The sequence below is a fragment of the Elephantulus edwardii genome, unplaced genomic scaffold (assembly GCF_000299155.1).
Source record: "Elephantulus edwardii isolate Elephantulus edwardi_28Jun2011 unplaced genomic scaffold, EleEdw1.0 scaffold00170, whole genome shotgun sequence".
NCBI classification, from domain to species: Eukaryota; Metazoa; Chordata; class Mammalia; order Macroscelidea; family Macroscelididae; genus Elephantulus; species Elephantulus edwardii.
This window is the reverse complement of record NW_006399920.1, coordinates 3,291,306-3,318,411: the sequence shown is the minus strand read 5'-3', so window position 1 is coordinate 3,318,411 and position 27,106 is coordinate 3,291,306.

Sequence of the window (27,106 nt, the reverse complement as noted above, 5' to 3'; positions counted from 1 at the left end):
GACCTGGACAATGAATAAAGATGACAGAAAAAATAATTGATACCTTTGAGCTGTGGTATTGGAGAAGAGCAGAGAACATTTCATGGTTGGCCAAAAGAATGAACAGATACGTCTTAGACAGAGTGCTCTTTGGAGGCAAGAATGATGAGGCTTTGCTTCACATACTTTCGACATGTTGCTAGGAGATGCTATTCCTTGGAGATGGACATGATATTGGGAAGGGTGGAGGGTCGACGAAGGAAAGGAAGTCCATTAACCAGATGGATTGACATGGTGACTGCTGCAATGGGCTGTTGTGCATCAGGAAGTGTGAGGATGACAAAACTAGGTTCAGATCTTTTGTTCATAGGGTTGCTATGAGTTGTACTCAACTCAACAGCACATACCAAAAACAACAACAGTAACAACAACAGTGAGCTGAAATAGATTGGCATTTGTAATTTTGAGCCAGACAATCATATCATCAACTATGATCAGAATGATAAATTGAAAAAGAACAATTGTGTTGATCGTCCCAAAGAAAATTTCCAGATCCTTCCTGGAGTGCAATGCTATTGGTGATAGAATAGTATCTATATTCTTACAAGAAATATATGTTAATACATGTTAATATATGAAACAGTGGAAAATCCTTAATATCATCAATCAGAATAAGGCCAGGAGTCAACTTTGGGACAGACCATCAGTTGTTCATATGTGAGTTAAAAGTGAGGTAGAAGAAAATGAAAACACAAAATGTATGATTAATTTAAACCCAACTTGCTTTGGAAACTTTCATTCAAATGATTTATTTTAAAAAGAACATGGGTACTAAAGGACATAGTTTGAATTGTACTGAAGGCATTGGCAAAAGGCTCCAGGGATTGATGTAATATCAATTGAGGTATTTCAGCAAAACAAATGTTTTTACTCATCTATGAAAAGATATCTGGAAGACAACAGTCTATCCAATCACTTCACGATCAATATTTACACATATTCCAAAAAGGAAAGTGATACAAGAGAATGCAAAAATTATTGAACAGTATCATTAATATCCATAGGGTCGCTATGAGTCGCAAGCGACTCAACGGCATATAACAACAGCAACAACAACAACATCATTAATATCACACAAAAGTATAAAAAGTATAGTCTAGTTGAAGAGTATTCTAAAGTAATTGGAGTAATACATTGACAAGGTACTATCAAAAAATTAAGATTAAGTTCACAAGAGCTTGAATTCAGAGAAGGCTGTGGAGTCAAGAATATTATTGTTGTCAAGGTGACACTGGGCTGAAAACAGAATATTAGAAAGACATTTAATTGCATTTTAATGACTTTGCAAAAACATTTGAATGTGTGTATCTAAATAAATTATGACTAATATTGGGAAGAATGGAAATCTCAAAACATTTAATTGTGCTTACACGTAACCTAGGTAAACTGAATGAAAAGAATTGTGTCCTGCAAAGATACCTTTATGATAAAGCTCCTGAGAGTGCAAAGTTCTGAGTGTGTTCATAGTGTAGTGAGTAGTCCATGATGCAGACAGAAAGCAAGCAATAAATGAAAATGATGACTGAAAGGAACCAATGATCCTTTCAGACTTACGGGCTCTTTAAGCCATGGTGAGGAATTCAGAGATTATTCTAAGTGTGTTAGGAAGCCATGTGAGAATTTTAAGCAAAAAAGTAACATGATCTGACTTATGCCACGATCATTTTACATTCTCTTTGGAGATTAAAATGTAAGCGAACATTCGTGACTGACTAGAAGTCCCCTAAAGCAATCTAGGTAAAAGATGTTGATTATATAAAAGTGTATCAGTGGAGGTGGAGAGAAATGACTAGATTATGGATTTATTTTGCGAGTAAAGCTGACAGAAATGCTTCTCTTGGACTCCTGACATGCATATAGCCATGAGCTTACTCAGTTCACTGGTGAACTGAATGCCTGTTGGCCCTGACTCATATTACTCAGTTGGGACCTTGATTGTCCTCCAAAACATCTCATGACGCCAGGTGGCATGTCTAATGTAATAAACATCATGAGATAAAAGAAGTGTCATGAAGAAACAGAATAAAGACTTTTCTTATCGAAAATTATAAAGCTGCTGTGGCTCAGTACAACATCAAACAGAAGTTCCCTCTTTTCTCATGTGCTGGGGTTACCTTGTCTCCGCATCAGAGTAGGATAATCATCAGTGCTGGAATTTGATGTGTTTTTTCAGTTGTCTGACATTCAAGGCTTGCAAAGAAACACTAATGAGAAGTGTAAACCAAGGGCATTTGGATAGGAAGAGGAATTGCTGAGTTTCCAGTTAGAAACACTCTAGAGGGTCAGCTGTGAGATGATTCTGACTTGATAACCAACAACAATAACAACAACAAGCACTTCACATTTCTGATCTTGGAAGTAAAGACTGTATCTTTAGCAACCTAATTGTTGTGGATTGTCACTGAGTTGAGCACTACTCATAGCAACCCTAGAAAAAAAGCCCTTGAAGCCTTTCTGGAACTATCGACATCTATCAAAGTTCATAGAGTTGAGGAATTGGATGTCACTCCTGCTTCCAAAGCAATCTAATTAGCAATTTTTTAAATCTATCCCCTGCTTCCCAGGAGAAAGATGGGCAGTCTCCTTCCCAGAGATTTACTGTCTCTGGAAACCCACTGGAGGGTCAGCTGTGTACCCATTTCCATACTAGAGGACACAACAACAACAACAATTAACATTCCAAGCAGTCGAAAGACTCATGCAAAGTAACGGCAGGAACAAGGGACACACATTTTGAACCTCCCCAAGATATCATCCCATTGGCCCAGACTCAAGCATGCTCAATGGAGGAAATGAACTGATTCATAACCCCAGTGCCATGGTATCCTCCTCTCCTCCCTGTCCTTTTGCAGAGCATAGTTTGTTCCTCTCTCTGGAACACATATTTGTTAATAAATTACCTTTACTTTCACATTTGCTTCCGTTTTCTCATCTTTTTATCTCCACAAGCCATACATCCTGGTTGAGGCTGCATGCTCTAACAAGGCCTTCATCCACGCTGGCACTATTTTAAGCAAGACAATGGCTTTTTTAGGACCTCTGTTCTTGCTGTACAGTAAAATGGCTCTTTTAAGGGATATCAAAGGGGCTCTGGTGGGTTAGTGGTAAGAAATAATGCTGCCACTACAAGGGTATATGGGTCAAATCTACCAGCTACTCTGCAGGAGAAAGGTAGACTCTCCTCCCCTTAGATTAACTGCCTCTAAAAACTCACTGGAAAGTCAGATATGGGTGAGTTCTGACTTTATGATACAAAACAACAACAACAAAATTGCTGAGCACTCTGCTACACTGTAGCTCAGACTTCATCTCCTCTATTGTCTACCACCTGGGTAAATTCTTTTACTGGGTAAGAAATATCAAAACCAGAGTGTCAACCCCATAATAAACAATATCTGAATACTTACTTTGTGAAAACAAATAATGGTTAGGAAGTTATCTTTGTAAACAGACCTACAACTACACACTAACACTTTTACATCCTAAATGTATGACTGATTCAGTCACTTGAAATCACTAAGTCATAATTTCAAACAATGAATGGTAATAAAATCTACCTCACAAGATAGTCAGATCAGAACCTGCCCTACCAAACACCATCTTCACAATTTCTTTCTTAGACCCATTGGTATAGTAATGGTGTCAATTTATAACGTGTCATCCTCTCTTTAGCTGATCTATTTTTCTCAGTATGATTTTTTTTCAGAGACTTGTCTTTCTTTATAACAGGCCCTCAGAGAGAAGAAGCAAATCCATGTGCACATCCAAAAAATTCTCCAACAGGGTAAAAAGGAAAGCCACAGACTGAGATAAATATTTGGTAATGACATATCTGAAAAGGAACTTATATCTAGAATTTATAGAATACTTGAGCACCACAAGAATATAGAGATAAACAACCCAATTGAAATATGGGCACAGGATATGAACAGACACTTCACCAAAGAAGGCATTCAGATGGTGAACAAACCATGAAGAAATGTTCAAAATCCCTGACTCTAAGAAAGATGCTATGAAAGCAGCTATGAAATATCATCTCACCCCAGTAAGAATAGCAAAATTGAACAAAGCAGCGAACAACAAATGCTGGTGAGGTTGTGAAGAAACTTATTCACTGTTGGTGGGAAGTGTAAATGGCGCAACCACTGTGGAAAGTGGTATGGCACTTTCTCAAAAAGTTGCAAATAGAAATACCATTTGACCCAGCAATTCCACTAGTGGGAATATACCCTAAAGAAACCATAACTGTGCAAATATATGCACATCCATGTTTATTGCTGCTTTGTTCACAATAGCAAAGTGTTGGAAACAACCCAAGTGCCCATCAACAAACGAATGGATAGAGAAACTGTGGTATAGTCACACAATGCTGCCTTGAAATACAAAGAACTCATGACATATAATACAAGTGGATGATTCTGGAGGACATTTTTCTGAGTGAAATATCTCAGTAACAAAAGGATAATGTACAGTGCCATTGTTGTAAAATGGGACTGACGTGGAACTTAAGAAAAGAAGAGATAAATAATGTATACTGCATTGAAACAGATGAGGGAGAGAACTGTTTAAAAGGAATAGGTATTATGATTAGCTTTATTTTAATGTTGAGAGTCCGGAATACGAGCTACATAGTAAAGTGCAGTTGGGGTGGGGGATGATTGTATAACAATGAATTTTTTTTTTTTCTTTTCTTCAAGGAGATGAACTAAGAGGAGGCGTGGGTAGGGAGGAAAGTGTGCAACAATGTATGAATGGAAATCCAAAGTTTCTGTAAATGTTCATTAAAACTTAAAAAAACAAAAATAAAAATAAAACATAACAACAACAAAAAAAGAAGTTTCAACATATGTGTTTCTAAGGAGCACCCTGGTTGCACTTTCTCCAAGGCAGATTTATTTGTCCTTTTGGCAAGCCCTGGTGTATTCCATACTCCTCACCAACACCACAATTCAAAGATACCCTTTTTTTCCTGTCTTCTTTGTTTATAGCGCAACTTGTGAATAAATCTGAAACAATTGCAGATACTGTAGTTTGGGTAAAGTGCACCTTAGTCTTTAAACTGACATCCCTGTTCTTTGGCAAATTGGAGAGACCCTTAACAGCAGATATTCCCAGTGCATTACACCTTTTGATTTCATGACTACTCCTACTATTTGTGCCAATTATGGATCCAAGCACAATGAAGCCCTTGACATGTTCATCTTTTTCTCTCTATTATGATGCTGCCTATTGGTCCAGTGGTGAAGATTTTCATTTTCTTGATGTTGAGATATAATCCATTTTGAAAGCTGTAGTCATTAATCTTCCGTTGCAAGTGCTTTAAGTCTTGTTCACTTTCTATAAGACTGTGGCATTTACATAATGCAGGTCGCTGATGAGTGGTCTTTCAGTTTTGATGACTCACTCTTCATATAGTCCAGTTTCTCAAATAACTTGCTCAGCATGAGGATTGAGTAGGTAAAAAGAAACAATACACCTTGATGCACAATTTTCCAATTAAACTAAGCAGTGTTGCCTTGTTTTATTTAGTCCACTACTTTTTGGTCTATGTATAGGTTTCTCATGAGCACAATTTGACTAGGTCTGAAGAAAGGATGTAGCCCTGACCAACATCTTTCTTGATTTAAAATAATGGCAATTAGATTTAGGGGTTGTTTGTTGTGATTTGGTTTTTAACAAAGTCTGATCTGAACCTGGTATGTAAACTTAGTAACATAAATACCAGACCAGGTACATGCTAATATGATTTTGCTTAGGCTTTTATGGTGAAGGGGAAAAAATATACTATGGAAGTTGTAAAAAGTCAAGAAGAGTAGTTTTATTTGACAGTGTGTAAAACAGAAAAAAATTTGAAGGAACAAAAAGAAAAGAAAAAGAGAAAAGAGAGAGTTACTTAATGGGTACATTTATTTTTATTTATTTCAGGTTAGATACAAAGTTAGATAAGGTTTTACCTTTCTGTGAATATGCTAAAATTAGACTCTCAGAACATTTGCTTTGATATAAGGTGAAAAACATGGCTCACAAAATGTTCCTTGATATGAAGTGACAAATTGGTTTTAACTATAAACAGGATAGTTGCAGATACAGGAATGGTGGCAAAATAAGAAGTATAGAATTTAAGAAGATACTTTTGTTATCCAACATATTCTTGAGAGACAGAACAGCATTACTTTTCTTTTGTCCTGTTGGGTATTGGCTTGAGGGATGAGTGTGTGGCTATAATGTTAATGAACCAGGCACTGAATTTCAAATGAAGCTGCTGCTTTTACAAATGCTAAAGCTATGTGTGAATTAGAAAGGACTTTTTTAGGAGCCTAAGTATAGGCAGGTGAGGGAAATGACCCCTGGCAGTTCAGTAGTTAGAGATGATGCAGTTTCTCTGTCAATACTCATTCACTGTGTTGGAACCAACTCCTAGCTGACCTTCTAGAAGGTTTTTAGAGTCTGTAAATTGTATGAGGAGCAGATTTCCCACCTTTGTCCCTTGGAGCACTTGGTGGATTCGAAGCTTTGGGATGATGATACAAGTCCTTACTCAATTAAGCCACTAGAATAGAATGCTTACTATTTGATGTAAACAAATATTAAACTGCTAAGAGATCAAACAAGTTCGTCCTGAAGAGGGTGAAGCCAGGCTGCTCCTTGGAGGCAAGGATTCTGAAGCTCCGTCTTACATACTTTAGACATTTTGCAAGGCGGGATCAGTCCTTGGAGAAGGATGTCAGGCTTGGGAGGGTGGAGGGACAGCACAGGAGAGGAAGACCCTCGAGATGGATTGATTCTGTCACTGGGATAATTGGGATAGGTGTGTTAGAGACAATATGATTGGCAAGCGATAGAGCAGGGTTTAGGGCTCTTGTACATAGGGTCGCTATGAGTCAGGGACAACTCGACTGCCCATAACAAGAACAACATTAAACATAAGATGTCACATCTTCTTGTTGCTGTTATTGATTGACATCTAGTCAAGCACAACTCAACCTTTGAACAAAAGGTCTGAAACATTTCTATAACTATAGTCATTTCTCTAAGTTAGTAGAGTTCCTCTAAGTTAATACAGGCATGTAGTTTAGGAAGTGGATGCCACTCCTGTTTCCAAACCTGTCTTAATCTGGGAGCTCCACCAAATACAGTCCAATATGGGTAAGCAACATCAACTCATCTCACAACCCCCTAAAACACACTTGCTAAAACCCTATATAAGCCCCCCTCAGCCCAACCTCCAGTGCTACTCCCCTTGCTGACTATCCCAGCATGCAATAAACTTTGAGAAATGTTACTACCTTGGCGTGGTTTTTGGCTTAGATCTGAAACCTTTCAGTAGTGACACTTCAAGACAGGATACAATTGCACTATAGAGTTTCCAGGGCTGTAAAGTTTGTGAAGCCAATCAGCTACATCTTTCTCCCATAAAAGATGGTGAATTCAAATCATTGACCTTTTGTTTATGATGTTGTATGCTGTCAAATTGGAACTGACTCATAGCTGACCCCTCAATGGGTATTTAGAGGCAGTAAATCACATAGAAAGAGATTGTCCATCCTTCTGCATTAATTAGTTCAGAATTATTCAAATATATGATATATTTGTAAAACTGACATCATATGCCTCAAGCCTGCAAAACTGGTTGAACTGTCTAATTAATATTTGCTTGGTCCTCAGACCCTGTTGTAAGTTCTCTGTAGTCATGCAGAATACTTTAAACTGTCTCTTACCTTGAGTAGAAATGCATCTTTTATTAAATTAGTATTTGTCTTTCTCTGTCATATGTAAATTGTATCCCAAGTTGTATACTTACTAGAAGCTGTATGTGAGAATCTAAAGTTGTATTTTCCTCATTCTTATGTGACCTTAAGCTGCCTGTTTACCATGAGGGGAAACACATCTTTCCTGAATTAGTATTTATCAGTTACGTATAAACCATTATATTAGAAGTTGTCTGTTTGCTAGTAAATGTATGAAGAGTGTTCTTTTAAATATAAAAATTCTGTAGCTTTGAACTGTTGTTGTTGTGTACCCTAGGGTAAGAACTTACCCTCTGGCTGGTTTTCAGTCAGTTAATTGCCTGGAAGGAGATTATACATCTTTTTCCACCTGAACCAGCTGGTGGCCTCAAACCATATGCCTTTGGGATTACTGCACAGATTCTTGCCACTAGGCCACCAGAGCTCCCTGGTTTTGGACTAGTGATAGTAATATATTAAGAGGAGTACTGTCTAATCCAAGGAGAAAAACCAATAATCATCCTTAGAGAGTTTTTGAGAGGATTCTCTCCGCTCTCTCAGATCTGCAATAAAGTGCTTCAGACACTGTAACCCCTCTGTCTTATTGGCAAATGATTAGGGAAAGAACCCCTTGTGTTCACTAACATTTAGAAGTCTAATGTCTTAACTACTGAACAATCATGGCTTCTCATATCCATAGATAAACTTTATAGTATGTGAAACAACCTGGAGAATTTGCGCATGTGTGTGTTTCCTCTGCTTACTCTTTGCTGGATCTCAAATAATCAGAAAGTCCATGTTTATTGATTGATGCAATGATTATTTCATTTGCGATCCTTTCAGCTGCCGTTCCCATCATGTATTTTACATCCTCTGGCACCCTCCCTCTTAGAAGGTATCATATGCCCCTTTTTGGCTATATTAATATTGACTCTTAGACCTTGGTAATAAAATGTATAAAACATGCTAAGGATCCCCCAGTCAGTTTAAGATTTTATCGCTAGTGATCACTCAGGTTGAATTAACTAGTGTAACATCTGTGAATAATTTATAAACCAAGAAGAAGCAGAATCATTAATTGGGACGAATTTCTGTAGGTTTGCGAATTATTATTCATGATTTTTAGTTACTTAAAGAAAGGACTTTATACCACCTTGATGCACTATCACATAGTTCTCTAACAGCAGTTGAACAAAGACAATTTCATGAATATATCATTCATACTCTCTACCCTACAATGGTAAAATGTTGATACAATGAAAAGAAAGAGGTATGTTTTATATCTAGGCAGTTATTAAGTAAATGAATATAGTTTTCCCAATATTTTTGTTTAGAACTTAATAAAACTCAGGGAATGATGAGTAAGCATTTTTGCATTATAGCTTTTTGGCCTTTTATCTAATGAACATCTTACCTGTTTTCTTATTTTATCTTTTTCCAACTGCCTCACACTTTTTTCCCCCTGAAAAAGTACAGAATATAAACAGTGAGACAGAAATGAGTTGACCATGTGTAGGCTTGTACATTTGTAACCACTTTGATTACAATCTTGAACCCAAGTAAATTAGCTTTACTTGAGTAAATTACCTTCAAATAATTTAGCAGAGTAAATAATACAAAACCAAGCATAGCCAAAGAGTAGTATGATAGACCCAATAGTGGCCCGTCAGTGAGATCCCCAACTAACTACTGAAACCCCTGAAAGGTTATAATACTAATTGGTTACCTTTAAATTCAAAGCTTATTCTGGGTTATTGAGGCAGGTGCAAACTAATCACATAAGAATTTTATTTGCGTAGAGTTAAAAAAAAGTATTAGAAAAAGAAGCAAGGGAGATTTCAAGCTGGAGAAGGATTTGAGACATTATTGATTCTGAGAGACAGGGATAGTACGTAAGGACTAGAGAAAGATTTCTAGAAGTTCAAAGAATGCATGACAAGGAATAACTGGGGATGTCTAGGAGCAAAAATTGGCCCCTAACAGACTACCAGGAAATCAAGATATCAGTCCTACAACTGCAATAATTTAGTTTGGTGAGCAACATTAATGAACTTGTTGTTATGTGCTGTCGAGTTGCTTGTGACTCATAGCGACCCTATGTACAACAGCCCTAAACTCTGCTTTGTCCTGTGCCAATCTCATTGTCTCCGACACACTCATCCTGATTGCCCCAGTCACCGAATCAATCCACCTCCCAGAGGGCCTTCCCCTCCTGCGTCTGCCCTCCACCCTCCCAAGCATGATGTCCTTCTCCAAGCACCTGTCCCTCCTTAAAACATGTCCAAAGTATATCAGGCGAAGCCTCAGAATCCTTGCTTCCAAAGAGCAGCCCAGTTTAACCCTTTCCAGGATGAATATGTTTGTTTTCTTAGCAGTCAATGGTACCCTCAACACTCTTCTTCAAGACCAAAGCTCAAAAGCATCAATTCTCCTTCTGTCCTCCCTGGTCAATGTCCAGCTCTCTGACGCATAACAAGTGATTGCAAAGACCATGGCCTGTACCAGACGCACCTTAGTCTCCAGAGAGGTCCCTAACAGCAGACTTTCCCATCGCAATATGTCTTTTAATTTCCTGGCTGCTGGTGCCAAGAGTGTTGATTGTGGAGCCAAGCCGACTAAAGTTGTGAGCAATCTCAATCTCTTCACCATCCATCCTGATGCTGTGAATTGGTCCAGTGGTGAGAATCTTTGTCTTCTTGACATTGAGCCTCAATCCATATTGAAGGCTGCAGCCCCTGACCCTCAGCAGCAAGCACTTCAGATCCTCCTCTGTTTCAGCAAGCAGGGTTGTGTCACTTGCATAATGCAGATTGTTGGTAGATCTTCCACCAATCCTGATGCTGCATTTCTCCTCATAGAGCCCAGCCTCCTGGATGATCTGTTCTGATTTTTCCCCCCTATAGCTTTCAATAAAGAAAATGTTTCTGATGACATCTTGATTTTATCCTTGTGAAACTTGTCTTAGATTTATGACCTACAGAACATTTAAATTTCAATATGGTTTGTTTTCATAAGCACACGTAACAATACTATGGGGGTGCACAGGCAAAATTGCGAGTAAATGAGGATCAAAAACCTCTGACTGCTAGTAATAACCTTGAAAGAAAGAAAACATAGCATCAAGACTTTCATCAAGTGGGGTAGAGTCTATGAGAAGAGTTCTGGGATAATGGAACAAATTTCTAGATGTAGGCACAAAGATACATATGCACTTGGTAATCAATAAAAATTAGAGCTATATGTTGAAGAACCTTAACCAAATGGTATGGCATAGTGATTGTAACAATGGACTTGAGCATGCCACAGATCACTAAGATGGCACAGGATAGGACAATGTTCTAAATTGTTCATAGGGTCGTTATGAGTTAACTCAATAGCACATCACAACAAGAACACTATGTATGTAGGACTATGACACATAGTCAATGTCATCAAGTATGACTCCGAGAATATACGAACAACAGATTTGAAACCTGTCCTATCCTATGCCATCCTCATCATCTCTGACATACTTGAGTCCATTGCTGTAGTCACCATGTCAATTTGTCTTATTGAGGGTCTTTCTTTTCTTTGATAAGATTCCTCCTTTCCAAGCATGATGTCCCTCTCCAAGAATAGTATCTCCTTGTACAAAGTTTGCAAGATGGAACTTTGTCATCCTTGCTTCCAAGGAACATTCTACCTGTACTTTCTTCAAAACACATTTGTTCAGGTTTTTTGGCAGTTTGTGGGTTATTTAGTGCTCTTCTACACCACATTGCAAAGACATTTGTTCTTCTGTCATCCTTATTGATTGTCCAGCTCTAATATACATAGCAAGTGATGGAGAAGACCATGGCTTGAATCAGGATCACCTTAATCTTTAAACTGACATATTTCCCTTTACTAATTTGAAGAAGTCTGTGATAGAGAACTTACCCAAGACACTGATATCCTAACTTCTGGCACCAAGGATGTTGATTGTGGATCCAAGCACTGAAAATTACAGACTTTTGTCCATTTATCATGATGTTGATTATAATTCCAGTGATGAAGATTTTTGTGTTTTTTATGTTGAGATTCAATCCATATTGAAGGCTGTAGTCTTTGACTTTCTGCAGCAAATGTTTCAAGTCCTCCTCACTTTTAGTAAGCAGGATTGTGTCATCTGCATAATGCAGCTGAAAATATGACCCCAGAGAGGAGTAAAGTTTTCTCACAAGTTCTCCCACGTAACTAAATAATAAATGATAAACACTTAACATTAATGTGTGTTAATTTTGTGTCTATCTAAGAAATTAAACTGGTATTTTTTTAAAAAAGTCATGAAAATCTTTAGTGTTTGCGTAAATTTAGTGTTTGTGTAAGGAATTGTACTTCCAACTCCAAGCACATGATTTGAATCTACCAGCTACTGCGTGGAGAAAGATGAGCAATCTCTTTGTGGAGTTAATGGTTTATTCAAACTGGCTTTCCTAGTCATTGCCTGACTTTGTCATGTGGATAGGTTGTATGAGAATAAGGATATGTTAGCCTACCCACAAGGGGATTGGTTATGCTCATCAATCAACAAGAGGTTTGGCTAGTCTTGCCACTAAATTGAGCGAATCCAGCAGCAGAAAAGGAAACCTGGCTGCCAGCAGTGGAGAGTAACATGGAAATACAACTGATCCTGCAGGACCAGTGCAATAGCCATAGCAGCCACAGTGGAGAACCAAAGACCTGGCATGAACTGTAATGGAACTGAGGACTGCTCTTCCCCACTGACAGAACCAGAGTTAAGCTAAGAGTCTTTGCCCAAGTGTGTTGTACAACTTGAAGGGGGAAGGGGAGAGCCAATATTGGCAGAACTGAGAACTTTGCAACACTGGCTGTAAGCCTCAAGGCTCAAGGCTGAAGTACCTGTGAGCATATTTTGGAAACTCTCACTTGAGTGACTGTCTTCTGCTACTAACCTAAATTATAATCTCTTGACTTCCCCAGTATGGTTCTATATGGACTGTGAGCTCTTGCATTGGATTTTGGTTTCAGTAAGGTAGAAAGATTGGTGTTGAGATGGAAGAGGGACTGGAGCTTAGGAGACATGGAGACATGTCTCATTTCAGAAGTGGTTTTGTGTTATTGATGCTGTTGACAAGGACAGTTCCCTTTTTTGAAGTTAGTAAAGGTCAGACCAAGCAATACCCATGTAGCCCTTGCCCTTTTTACACACCTCCTGTGTGATTCACTGCCTCTCAGAAATTTCTGGAGACTCAGCTATGAATTGACTCCAACTCAATACATAAGAGCAACTAAAGCTATGACTAAGAACACGTGTTATCTATTAGTCAGTGGTTATTTTAGAAACCACTGTAAAAACAATACAGTTAAACTTTCAATTGATATGAGATCTTAATGTTAAATCTGGGGGAAATGTTAGGCAGTATAACAATGATAGTTATTACCAATAGACATAGTTTTAATTAGAAACTAAAAATTAGATTATCATCTACAGAACAAAAATTAATTAAGGAAACTATGCATTCCCATTATTGGCTAATTAACACTCTCGTAATACTACTCCTTTGTCATTAGATTCAGGTCTAATTCCCTAGTTATAAATATGGCAGTGTGCCATCCTGTGTATTGTTCAAATATTCATATCTAAGGACTAACTAAACCTTTTGAAGACTATACAAAGGATTTTTTGTTTGTCTCAACTCCATGTAGACTCACACGTGATTGTACTTAATATTTAATACCTTGACTATCCACTTACCAGTATTAAATGTCATATTCTGAAAATGGCACAATGTAGAATATATAGTCCATTTTGTTAGCAAATGTCAGGGTGATGATTATAGTATGTTCCAACTCAATGGCACTTAACAACAACAGCAATGTGTTTAGTTATCTGAAAAAATAAAACACCTTATTACCAAGGAAATGACTCTAGATTAATGAACCACACATGTTGGAGTTCTGGTAGCATAGTGTGTAGGGATTTGTGCTGCTAACTGAAAGGCTCTGCATCTCTAAAAGTTCAAGACCACCAGTGGCTCTGACAAAGGAAGATGGGCAATCTCCTCCTATATGATTTAGAGCCTCCTGAAAACCCACTGGAAGGTCATCTATGAGTTGGTTCCAACCCAATGACAATGAGTTTGAGCTTTTAAATTTGATTTTTTTAAAAAAATATTATTATTTCACTGGCTATTCTATGACAAATTATTGGAGACAGGTAAAAAGTCCTATGAATTTCAACTGAAATATAAAATTGAAATTCTGGCTATTCTATGACAAATTATTGGAGACAGGTAAAAAGTCCTATGAATTTCAACTGAAATATAAAATTGAAATTAAATTTTGTCAATGATCTGAAGTAATTTTCTGGGAAAAGTAGAAACTATTTGTTTCCTTTTGGGATGGGTTTTGATGGATGGTTTATTATAGCATTTCTTGTGTAAAATTGCATTGACAGTGGCGAATTCAGGTGAGGAGAGGGAAATTAATAATTTTTGAAAGCTACTACCACTGTTTGTATCAAGTACTATCACCTACTGATACAACAAAGAATCTTACTTGGAGAAGGTTAGTTTTTATTGAGTTTAAACTAAACACGGCACAAATAACTAGATTTCCCACTAAGGAATCATTCTCTCAGCTGGATGACTTTGTTTTGAAATTTAGCTCTGAAAAGAAACCCATTCCCTTCCCTAATACCACAACACATGCTGTTCTGTTCTTGCTCTGAAATAGTATTTCTTTGTATTAGTCCGGATATATTTGGTGTTTTTCTTCACCTTTTCCTTTTGGGCAAATTTCAGTTCTAATTTGCTAAATTAGCCAAGAAATGTACTATATGTGGTTTAATTTCTTTCCAGGTGATCCAAATGTTGGATTATCTGTGGGCTGTGAAACTTTGAGTAATTTACTGATGATCCTCTCCTGTAACTTCATACCTTGAAGGAAGTGTGTTATGAGTCAAGACTAAGGCTTTAAAAGGTTTGGAATTAGAAGACTCATTCTCTGTTGAACATACTGCTCTTTGGTAATTAACTCCTCCACCTTTCTATCATTCCTGCCACCACCAGGTGAGATCCTTGTTTTCTCATCCACACAACGAAAACATTCAACAGTATGCACTGAAAGACTATCTACTTGAATAGCAGGTAAGTTATTTGAGCACATTTGTCCTTGCAACTTTAGGGCACGAATGGCATCACAAATGTTTCTTTCTTCACTAAATAACATATTAATTTAAGATCTTTTTTAGGGGATAGGAGGTGTCAAGAAGTACTTTTAAAAATTATTTTTGTTTTATATTGGCTTGCATACCACTCTTACATACATTGTTTCTTTAAAAACATTGTTTTTATATATTCCTTTATTCACACTGTGTTTCATACCATCATTCCTATACTTTGTATTTTATAAAATTAATCACAGTTGAGCCAGGCCCACCATTACCCCACCTTTTCAGGTTCCCACTGGATTTTTCCTAATTCTTTCACCCACTCCCTCCATCCAACACATTCTGCGACCTCATGATTTCAGCTCCTCTCTACCCTCAGCCCTCCTTCTCCCACCCTTTCATCCTTGGGACTTTTGTATACATATACCTTACTAGTAATCCTTCTATTTTTATAATATTGGTCTTACGCAGTATTTGTCTTTATAAGGCTAAATTCACTCAACATAATGCTCTCCAGCCTCTCTCACGTTACATTGTATTTTTAGTATATATAGAAATCAATGCTCCTGACAGCTGCAGAGTATTCTATCATGTGAATGTACCTCAATTTCTCAATCCATTAGTTTGTCGATGAATGTTTGGCTGTTTCCATTTTCTTGCTATTGTGAATAATGTTGCTATGAACACTGGTGTACAAATCTTTGTTTGCGCCTCAGTTCTATTTTACTCAGGGTATATTCCTAGCAGTGGAATACCTGGATCATAAGGAATTTCTATATTCAGCTTTGTGAGGTAACAGTAAACTGACTTACAGAGTCATTGCATGAGAGTTCTAATCTCTCCACATCCAATACGTTAGAAATGTAATACAAGCATATTAACCTGCTCATACACTAATGGGGATATTGAATAGACATAAAGATTTAAAGTCTACTATTTTTTCCTTGTTTGTAATTTTTTTAAAAGAATTTGATCTTTCTTTTAAATGAACTGTATTGCATAGAGTTACACTACACTGAATTCTTTTAATTTTACACGTTCTTACTTTTCAGTTGTGGAGCTGCTCTCCCTTCCTTTCCCAGAACAGCCATTGAAATGAACCCCAGGAAACAGCAGCTGTCACTCTGTTTATCTCTTAGGGATGCAAAACTGTTTTACCTCTTTCCCAGGAATAAGCTATCTGTGACCCCCATTCATCTCCCTTATCTTGTAAAAAACAATTATGAACATCCCCTTGCCCAATTTCCTTGTAAGATAATATAAAACCTCACTAACTTTAAGTAGCTGCTGGTCTCTACATTAGAGTCATCCTGAAAGTTTCTCCTCGATAAACTGTATTTCTTGGCCTGAGCAGAGTTCTGTCCTTCCTTGGTGGTCTTGCACTTACCAAGAAAAAAAAAATGAATAGATGACCAAGACCCAACCAGTTAACTACATTTTGTTTTTCTTGACTTTAAAGCAAATTATGTTGGTTTATTTAAAAATAATTTTAAAAATTCCATTTTGATTTAGGTGTCTTATTGACACGTCCGGAAGTCTATGCCATCCTTTTTACCTGGTATAGATTGTTTGTTTTGTACATAAAATTGTTGTTGCTGTTGTTGTTGTTATGTGCCGTCGAGTTGCCTGCGACTTAAAGAGACCCTATGTACAACAGCCCTAAAGTTCACTCTGTCCTGTGCCAATCGCACTGTCTCTGACACTCCCATCCCAATTATCCCAATCACTGAATCAATCCACCTCATAGAGGGCCTTCCCCTCCTGCGCTGTCCCTCCACCCTCCCAAGCATGATGTCCCTCTCTAAGGACCGGTCTCTCCTCACAACATATCCAAAGTATGTTAGACGGAGCCTCAGAATACTTGCCTCCAAGGAGCCGCCCTGTTCAACCCTTTCCAGGACAAATCTGTTTGTTTTCCTAGCAGTCCATGGTATTCTCAATACTCTTCTCCAGCACCACAGCTCAAAGGCATCAATTCTCCTTCTATCCTCCTTGGTCATTGTCCAACTCTCTGATGCATAACAGGTGATTGCAAAGACCATGGCCTGTATCAGTCACACCTTAGTCTCCAAAGAGACACCATTGCTCTTCAGCATTTTGGAGAGGTCCCTAACAGCAGACTTTCCCATTGCAATGCACCTTTTAATTTCCTGGCTGCTGGTACCAAGACTGTTGACTATGGAGCCGAGCAAACTAAAGCTGTGTACAATCTCAATCTCTTCACCATCCATCCTGATGCTACCAATTGGTCCAGTGGTGAGAATCTTTGTCTTCTTGACATTGAGCCTCAATCCATAGTGTAGGCTTCAGTCCTTGACACTCTGCAGCAGGCACTTCAGGTCCTCCTCAGTTTCAGCAAGCAGGGTTGTGTCATCTGCATAACGCAGATTGTTGATAAATCCTCCACCAATCTTGACCTCACATTTCTCCTCATACAGCCCCGCCTCCTGGATAATCTGTTCTGCATATAGGTTGAAAAGGTATGGAGATAGGATGCATCCCTGGTGTACGCCCTTCCCAATATTGAACCATGCAGTGTCCCCTTGCTCTGTTCTGACGACTGTCTCCTGGTCCAAGTATAAGTTTCGCATTAGAACGATCAAGTGTTCTGGGATTCCCATTCTTCTCAGAGTCAGCCATAGTTTGTTATGATCTACACAGTCAAATGCCTTTGCATAGTCAATGAAACACAGATAGACATTCCTCTGGTATTCCCTGCTTTCAGCCAAGATCCATCTAACATCAGCTATAATATCTCTAGTACCATGACCCCTTCTAAACCCAGCCTGGACTTGTGGTAGCTCTCTGTTCATGTGCTGTTCCAGTCGTGTTTGGATAATCTTCAGTAAAATCTTGCTTGCATGTGAAATCAGTGAGATTGTTCTGTAGTTTCCACATTCTGTTGGGTCACCTTTCTTTGAGATAGGAACAAATATCGATCTCTTTCAGTCAGTTGGCCAAGTGGTCGTTCTCCAGATTTCTTGGCATAATTTGGTGAGCACGTCCATGGCAGCATCTCTTAACTGAAATATGTGAATTGGTATACCATCTATTCCTGGAGCCTTATTTTTTGCCATATCCTTCAAAGCAGCCTGAACTTCTTCTTTCATCACCATAAACATAAAATTACTCAGGGTAATTTTATTGACTTGATTTTTTAAATTTAAATCATTACTAATAGCACTACTTAAATGAAACAAAATATTAAAATAATAAATCAAATTTCAACAGGTTTTAGGTATCTATGTAGTCAATTAGGGAAATTAGCCAAATTCAAAGTAACAACCAAACCATTACTTACTTCCTGTATAAGAATGAACAAGAAGCCCGGAAAAAAAGGGTGCTGGTCATATTAATGTTCTATTTTCCTCATGGAACAGCAGCAAATAAGTGTTAGGCACTTTAGCACACATAGGGGCTAGAGTGAGTGGAAATCAGCAAGTTGATATGAAAAGCTCAAAGGAAAGATTTTGGTTTGTTTTTTGTTTGTTTGTTTTTATCTTTCCCCTGGACCAATTGGCAGCTTCATCATAGAGAAGAGACTGAGCTTGTTAACAACTTTAGCTTGCTTGATTCCACAATCAATACTCTGCACCAACAGTCAGGAAATTAAAAGATGATCTGTATTGGGAAAGTTGCCTGTTAGGAACTTTTCTTGAGTAGTGACGGGCAAAATGTTAGTTTGGACACATAAGTGTGCCTGATATAGGCCATGGTCTTTGCAATTACTTGCTATGCATCCAAGAGGTGGACAATAAATAAGGATGATGAAAGAAGCATTGATGCCTTTGAGTTGTGGTGCTGGAGAAGAGTGGTGACGTTCTAGGAGAACAAACAGGTCTGTCTTGGAAAGGGTGAAACCAGGCTGTTTCCTGGTGGCAAGGATTTTTTTTTTATTCTGATTCATTAAATTTATTATTCAGAATAATTATGATCATAAATTTTAATTTTATATTTGATTGATAAATTGGAACTTATTTTTAACTGGTATTTTTTGTTAAATTTTGTTGGATCACCTTTTTTTGGAATGGAAATAAATATGGATCTCTTCCAGTCAGGTGGCCAGGTGATTGTCTTCCAGAATCCTTGGCACAGTGCACTCATGCCTAATCCTTCAAGGATTTTTAAGCTTGGTCTCACATACTTTGGGCACGTGGCCAGGAGCGACCAGTGTTTGGAGAAGGACATCATGCTTGGAAGGGTGGAGGAACAGCACAAGTGAGGAAGACCCAGGATGAGATGGATTGACTCAGTGACTGGAGAAATAGGGTTAGGTCTGTCAGAGACAATGAGATTGGCTCAGGTTAGTGCAGGGTTCAGAGCTAATGTACATAGGGTTGCTATGAGTCACAGTCAACTTGATGGCACATAACAATAACAATAATAACAAGGGAAAGGAGAAGATGAAGATAAAAAATGGAAAAAGCATGGAGGACTGAACTCCAAAAGAAAATAGTATAGAGTACTGAGCCTCAAAGGAAGAAAGTAACTTTACGCTTCCACTGTCCTCCTTATAAAGAAATCAATGTGAAGATTCCTAAAAAGTGTCTATGCTGTTGGTAGCAAGTAGTGTATGCAGTTCTTGACCAAAAGTCCCTCCAGACTGTGCCTTATTTTGTTGTAGGGAAGCCAACTTTTCCCCGTAATGCTTGACAGGTAACACCTTTGCAATTGCCTAAGTTGAGTTGCAGTCTTGAAGGCACACAGTTCAAATTCACTAGTTGCACTGTGGGTTAAGGATGAGAAATTTCCTCCCATGTGATTAACTGTCTCTGAAAACCCACTGGAGGGTCAGCTATGGGTTGGTTTTGACTCTACAATACACACATTTCATTAATTCTTGGTCACAAGTTGCCTCCTGAAATGAGCATTGATCACTTCTTTTCAGTACAATGATTTGTCTTATGTCATTCATCATATTACAGAAAGAATCTTTAAGCATTTCAATTTAAGGTTTGAATTTTTTCTTCAGTTTTTCAGTTTGATGAATTCCATGTAAGTTATTGCATTTTGGTTTTCTAAATCCACACTTTATACATTTCATTGTAGTGTAACCCCCCAGCTACTCCATGGGAGAAGGATGGGCAGTATATCCTATGCAATGAACTGCTTTTGAAAACCCACTGAAGTGTCAACTGTGAGTCAGTTCAAACTTGATGGTACAAAACAACAACAAAATTATAATATTTTCCTTCCTCCAAACTTTTGTTAAACTTGCACACTTCATTTTTCCCCCTTTTGATTTATTTTCTCTACATTCTAGAAGAAGTTTCATAGTCCCTTCTGAAATCCACATTGATTTTTTTTCTCTTCTTTTTTATGACTTTTTGTTTTCTGAAGAAATGATGTTCTTTGTATTTTTGTCTGATGTTCAGTAATTAATGTTAAGTATATCAGACATACCCTTGAGATAGATTCTAGATTCATAAGTGATGTCCATAAAGTCATAATTTAACTCCTATGAACTTGCTTTTCATTTCACGTCAACCTCAATTTGAACTTGCATATGAATATTCCATAATTTGTTCCTCAGTCAGTCCCTAGTTTTGTTCTGACTTATACTATTAAACTGTTTTCATCCAATCTTCCCATGTAAGTAGATGATTCCTGTGCACTCCATTTGGTGAGGTCCACATGTATAATAAACACTTATTTTATTTTTAAAAAAAATACATTTGCAATGAATAAGTTGATTGCACAAAAATCTCTGAAATGATCTAGGGCATAATTTTATCAACAAGGTCATATTTTATAGCTACCAATCCTTATTCTTGGTTCCAGCTTTGAATTCCACTCACCTGTTAGTATGAATATAAATTGACTGCCTGTTACAGTAAAATCAGTGCGTTAGTTTGTTTAACAATTATATTAACAAGTTTTGCTTGTATGCTCTCGGATATTGGATACTATTCACCAGTAGCATTGCACTTCAGGCTAGTTCCTGAAATGGACATAATAAATGAAACACCATCATTTCTCTGTCAAAATGTAATACTTTGGTGAATTTTCTATTACTCTGGTATTGGAAGCTATGACTCCAGTACCATAAATGTCAACAGGGATACACATGCTGGATAGATTTCAGAGACACTTCTAGAATAAGACAGACTGGAAAGTAAGCTTTGTTCACAATAGCAAGGAGTTGGAAACAACCTAAGTGCCCATCAACAAACGAATGGCTAGAGAAGCTGTGGTATATTCGCACAATGGAATATTATGCTGCATTAAAAAACAAGGAACTCATGCAATATTATTCAAAATGGTTGACTCGGGAGAACATTATGCTGAGTGAAATATCCCAGTCACAAAAGGACAAATATTACATGATGCCACTGTTGTAGAATGGGACTGTCCTTGGGGTTGGGGAGAGACTGAGTAAGATGGGTTCAATAATGTATACTGCACCGAAACAGAGGAGGGAGAAAACTGTTTAAAAGAGATATATAACTAGGTATTTCTGTCATCACAGGAGACTAGAACGAGGGCTCCATGGTGGAGGGGACCTGGGGGAGGGTTTGTAAAACAATGAAAGAATCTTTTCTTTTACTTTTCCATAATTTTTGGACTCATGTACTTATAACTTGTTAGTCAAATTTGTGTCTTCTAGGTTGCAACACCCCGATGATACATCTTCAAGGATATGAACATGTACGGCCAAGCACAATCAATAAGAGTGCATCTAAATTCCAAAATCAATCTCCATAATAGTCTATGTGTTTCCTACTGCCAAAGGGGCCCTTTAGAGTAGTGAGAGAAGATCTTCACCCTGAAACCCACAGCGTCCCTTTTCAGCAGGAAGTAGCTAAGAGAATACGCCATCCCCTTTTCCTTATGACTCAGGGTGAAGTCTCTCTCAGGGAGGAGTGATAGCGAATGGCAAAGGACACACTGACAAAGAAGATTAATCAGAACTGGCTTTGACAAGCACTGCGGCATTTGGACAAGAACAAACTGGGAGGAGGGTAGAGAGAATAGTGCAACAATGAATGAATGGAAACCCAAAATCTCTGTAAATGTTTATGAAAATTAATAAAATATAATTATAGAAAAAAAAAGAAATAAAGAACCTCTAAAAACTCTGTAACTTGCAGTAGAGAATAAGAGACACTCAGGTCAGAAGACACTCAAAATAAAACCAGACAAGGGCTTCCTCTTCAGTCTACCTTAATGAATGTTGTTGTTATATGCTATTGGGTCTATTGTACTCTATGAGGATACAATAGGGTGCAATAGTCCTGAAACTTTTTCTATCCTGTGCCAACTTTGCTTTCTCTGACACACCTACCCTCATTATTCCAGTCACTGAATCAATCCAGCTCATCAGTGGTCTCCCTCTCTTTTTCCTTCCCTCCACACTTCCAAGCATCATGTCCCTCTCCAAGGACTGATCGATCCCTCCTTGCAACATGCCCAAAGTATGTCTGACGAAGCTTCAGAATCCTTGCCTCCAAGGAGCAGCCTGCTTTCATCCTCTATGGGACTAACCTGTTTATTCTCCTAGCAGTCCATGGTATCCAACGCTCTTCTACAGCACCACAGCTCAAAGACATCAAGTCTCTTTCTATCATCCCTAGTCATTGTCCAGCTTTCTGATGCATAGCAAGTAATTGAGAAGCCATGGCCTGGATGAAGTATACTTTAGTCTCCAGACTGACATCATTGCTTTTTAGTACTCTGGAGAGGTCCTTGACAGCAAACTTTTCCCAATGTAATTTGTCTTTTAATTTTCTGGTTGCTGGTACCAAGATTGTGGAGCCAAGCAAACTAAAGCTGTTAACAATCTCATTCTCTTTATCATTTATCATAATGCTGCCCATCGGCCCAGTGGTGAGAATTTTTCTTTTCTTGATGTTGAACTTCAATACATATTGAAGGCTGCAGTCTTTGACCTTCTGCAGCAAGCACTTTGTGTCTTTCTCAGTTTCAGCAAGCAGGGTTGTGTCATCTGCATAACACAGGTTGTTGATGAGTCTTCCTTCAATCCTGATGCCACATTCCTCCTCATACAGCCCAGCCTCCCAGATAATCTGTTCTGCATATAGTTTGAAATGGAATGTAGTAAAGCTTTCAACTGAAGGACCTTCATTTGCTAATGCCACATGACTCAAAACAAGAACAGCTGCAAAATACAGTAACAATCAGAATGTAAATGCATGGAATGTGAACGTTGATAAATTGTAAATTGCCAAAAATGAAGTGGAACACATGAAGATTTATATCCTTGGAATTAGGTGAAATTACTAATAGTGGCCATTTTGATTAGAAAAATTGTATGATCTACTATTTGTGTCAAATGACAAATGGGAGTGGAATAACGTCTATATGCACACATGACTCAAATTTTACTTTATCAGTGTTCCTTGTCTTAAACTTAGTCCAGCACTATTAAATACAGTCATTCAGACAGGAATTTATAAACACAACAGGTAATATGCTCACTATAAAACTGAACTACTCCAAGCAGCAGCAGCAGCAAAGCTCAACAGTGCAGTAAACAACAACAAATGCTGACAAGGTTGTGAAGGGATTGGAACCCTCATCACTGCTGATGGGCATGTAAAAAGGTGCAACCATTCTGGAAGGCAGTTTTTCACTTTCTCAAAAGTTAGAAATATTATTTGACCCATCAATTCCACTACTTAGAATATACCCTAAAGAAACCAGAGCTACCACCTAAAGAAATGTATGCACACTCATGTTTATTGCTGCATTGTTCACAATAGCAAAGAGATGGAAGCAACCCAAGAGCCCATGAAACACATGGTTAAAAAAAATAAATATAGTATATTCACACAGTGGAATACTATACAGCACTGAAAAACAAGGAATTAATAAAACATTACAAAACATAAGCAAGGCTGAAGGACATTATGCTGAGTGAAATATTTTAGCCATGAAAGGAAAAGTGATGCATAACACCATTGTTATAAATCAAGACAAGGGGCGTTGAGGGGAAACTAGGAAAAGAGGGAAGAGATAATGAACACTGAATTGGAATAGATGAAGGAAAGAATTATTTAAAAGGAGTATATGATTAGGCATTATATGTAGGACAACAGTCCAGAATAAAGATGCATTGCAAAGTGAATTGTGGGACAGGGAGGGGAGAGAGAGAGGAGAGAGACAGGAGACAGAGGGAGAAAAAATGTGCAACAATGAATGAATGGATGAATATCCAACTTTTCTATAAACTATTGTTAAAATTACAATTAATAAAAAAGAAAAGGAAAAAAACCCTCACAATACCTGAACTACCAAATTTTTTCAAAAGCACCAAAACAACTTTTCATCTTTACAACTTGCTGTTAGCAGTAACATTTATACCTAAGCAGAATAAGTACAGTGATTGCCTAGAGGAATAACAGATTGTAAGGGGAAAGAACTCTCTTTTTCAAACAAAATATAAACTACTGCTCTCAACAGAAAACTTACGGGTTAGTTTAATATCATCATAACAATGTAAATCCTCTTAAGTCTTTCGAAAGCCTTTTATCAAGAATGCAAAACAAAGAGGTTTTTAATGTAAGCATTCTTTTACTCAGATACAGCAAAGTGTTATTCTTTATATAGATTACCTGTAGGTCTTAGAAATATTGAAGTGCTTTGAGAAAGAGAAGAAATTAAGGAGTAAAATAGATTTAGTTTCATTTCTGAGTTAAGTGTATTTACTGAATACTGGTGCTGTGGTGAACAGTAACTTTAGGATAGTGTTAAATCAGGAGGAAATGTTCATTGATTTCCTTTTCTGCAACAGGCAACATACTACTAGAGAGTTTGAAGCCATAAAGTTAAGCTTCTGTGCAGCACTATTATGTGTTCACATATACAAAACAGAATGTTTTGTGACCTAAAGGAAATATGGGATTTAAACTGCAATTCATGTAACACGTACAATATATTTGTACATAGGCATAGCCTTGTAATTTGGCATACACCTTTTGTAAAAAAAAAAAAATAAAATCTTGTTTTATATTGATTTACTTACAAAGTTCATGTACGTTGTTTTTCACACCAGATAGTTTCCACTTTCTTTACCCACCCCTATGATTACCCCTCTGCTCATTCTCACCCCTCTACGTCTACCTTCTATACTCCATAGATCTCCATACACATTTTACTAGTTATCTTTCTATTTCTATAATAATGGTTTTATATGGTATTTGTCCTTATGGGACTGAATTAGTTCACTAAGCATCGTGCTCTCCATTGCCTCCTAAGTTAGGTAGTGATTTTCAAAATCATTGCTCTTGCATACTGCATAGTATTCCATCATGTGAATATACCATAATTTTCCTAGTCATTCAATTGCAGTTAGACATTTGGGGCTGTTTCCATGTTCTTGAGATGCTGAATAATTTGGCTATGAACACTGCTGTACAAAACTTTGTGCCTCAGTTCTAATTGTCTCCAGGTATATTCCAAGCAGTGGAATATCTGGGTCATATGGAATTTCTATGTTCAGCTGTCTGAGGAAACACTAAACTGCCTTCCAGAGTGGTTTGTACCATTGTACAATCCCACAAACAATGCTTAAGAGTTCCGATCTCTCCGCATCCTTTGCAACATTAATTACTTGCTGTCCTGTTAAACTTTTCCATTGCTACTGGGATAAGATGTTACCTCATTGTGGTTTTGATTTGCATCTCTCTTATTGTCAATGATTTTGAGCATTTTTTCATGTGACATATACTTTTTTTGATAGGCATATAGAAAAAATAAAGCCATTTAAAATGTGAGAATACATTGTTCTAATGTTATTATTCACACAGTAATTTTTATTTTCCAAAATATTTAAATGTTAACAGCAATTGATATCCATACAATGCAGTTATATGCATATGCATGGATTTCTATGCATTGAGCTGTATAGCTCTTAAGGAATTGTACTGCTAATCCAAAGTTGGTACCTCTTTGGTGGTTGAAATCTAACACCTGCTCTGTGGAAGAAAGGTGGGTAATCTCTTGTGCAATTTGTAGCCTCCAAAAGAGAATTGAATGATGAGCTATGAATCAATGTGACTCAATGGCAGTGAAATGTTTAAATTTAGATATATTAGGCCATTTTATCCATGGTGTTAATATTTTGGACACTGTTAATAAGATTGTGCATATTGTCATATGATTTATTAAATATGTTTAAAGCATGACATCATACTGTTATAATTGAACCATAACATGGGGTTTTTAGTGTCGCTTATTTTCTTTGGATCTACAGTCAACACTCAGGGTAACAGCAATGGAGAAATCAAAAGACAGGTTGCTTTGGAATATCTGCTGTCAAGGACCTCTCCTAAGTGCACAAAAGCAAAGATGTCCCTTCAAAAACTAAAGCGTGACTGATCCAAACTCTGGTCTTTTCAACTACTTTCTAGGCATCTGAAAGTTGCACAATGACAAAGGATGATAGAAGAAAAATCAATGCCTTTGACTTGTACTTTTGAAGAAGAGTGCTGAATAAATATCCTTGGACTGTCAAAAGAACAAACTGGTCTGTCTTGGTTGGAGGAATTGCAACCGGAGTTCTCTTCAGAGGTTCATATACTTTGGATGTATTGTTAGGAGGAGACAGTCTTGGAAAAGAACATTTTGTTGGGAAAGGTGGAGGGTTAGAGACAGAGATGAATACTCCCAATAATGTGGACACATGGATTAACACAGTGACTGCAATAATTCGATTCATGTCAGAAATGGTGAGGATGGTGAGGGGCAAGGTTCCCATATGCTGTTCATATGATCACTCAGAATGTTGATTGTGTCTAACAACAACAACAACAACATGGTACACTAAAAATAGAATCTTTAGGGAGCTTTGGTGATCTAGAGGATAGAAAGTTGCACTGCCAACCCATCGGAGGCAATTCAAATCCTCCAACTGCTTTAAGGGAGAAAGATGAGAAATCTCCTTCTATATCATTTACAACTTTGAAAACCTACCAAAGAGTTAGCAATGAGTTGGTTCCTACTCAGAGGGCCATCGGTGACGTGGAAATGCTATATAATGAACTGAGGGAATTAAAACAAAATTTGAAGTTAGAAAGACATGCCTTGGGCTCTTACCTCTATCTCTTCCAAGTCACGTGGTAGATTTTGTGTAAGCCTGCTTTCTAGAAAATGTGCAGTTTTAAAGATTATTTGACATACATATATAAAACCTCTAATGTACAGCAGACCTTCAACAAATAGCAAC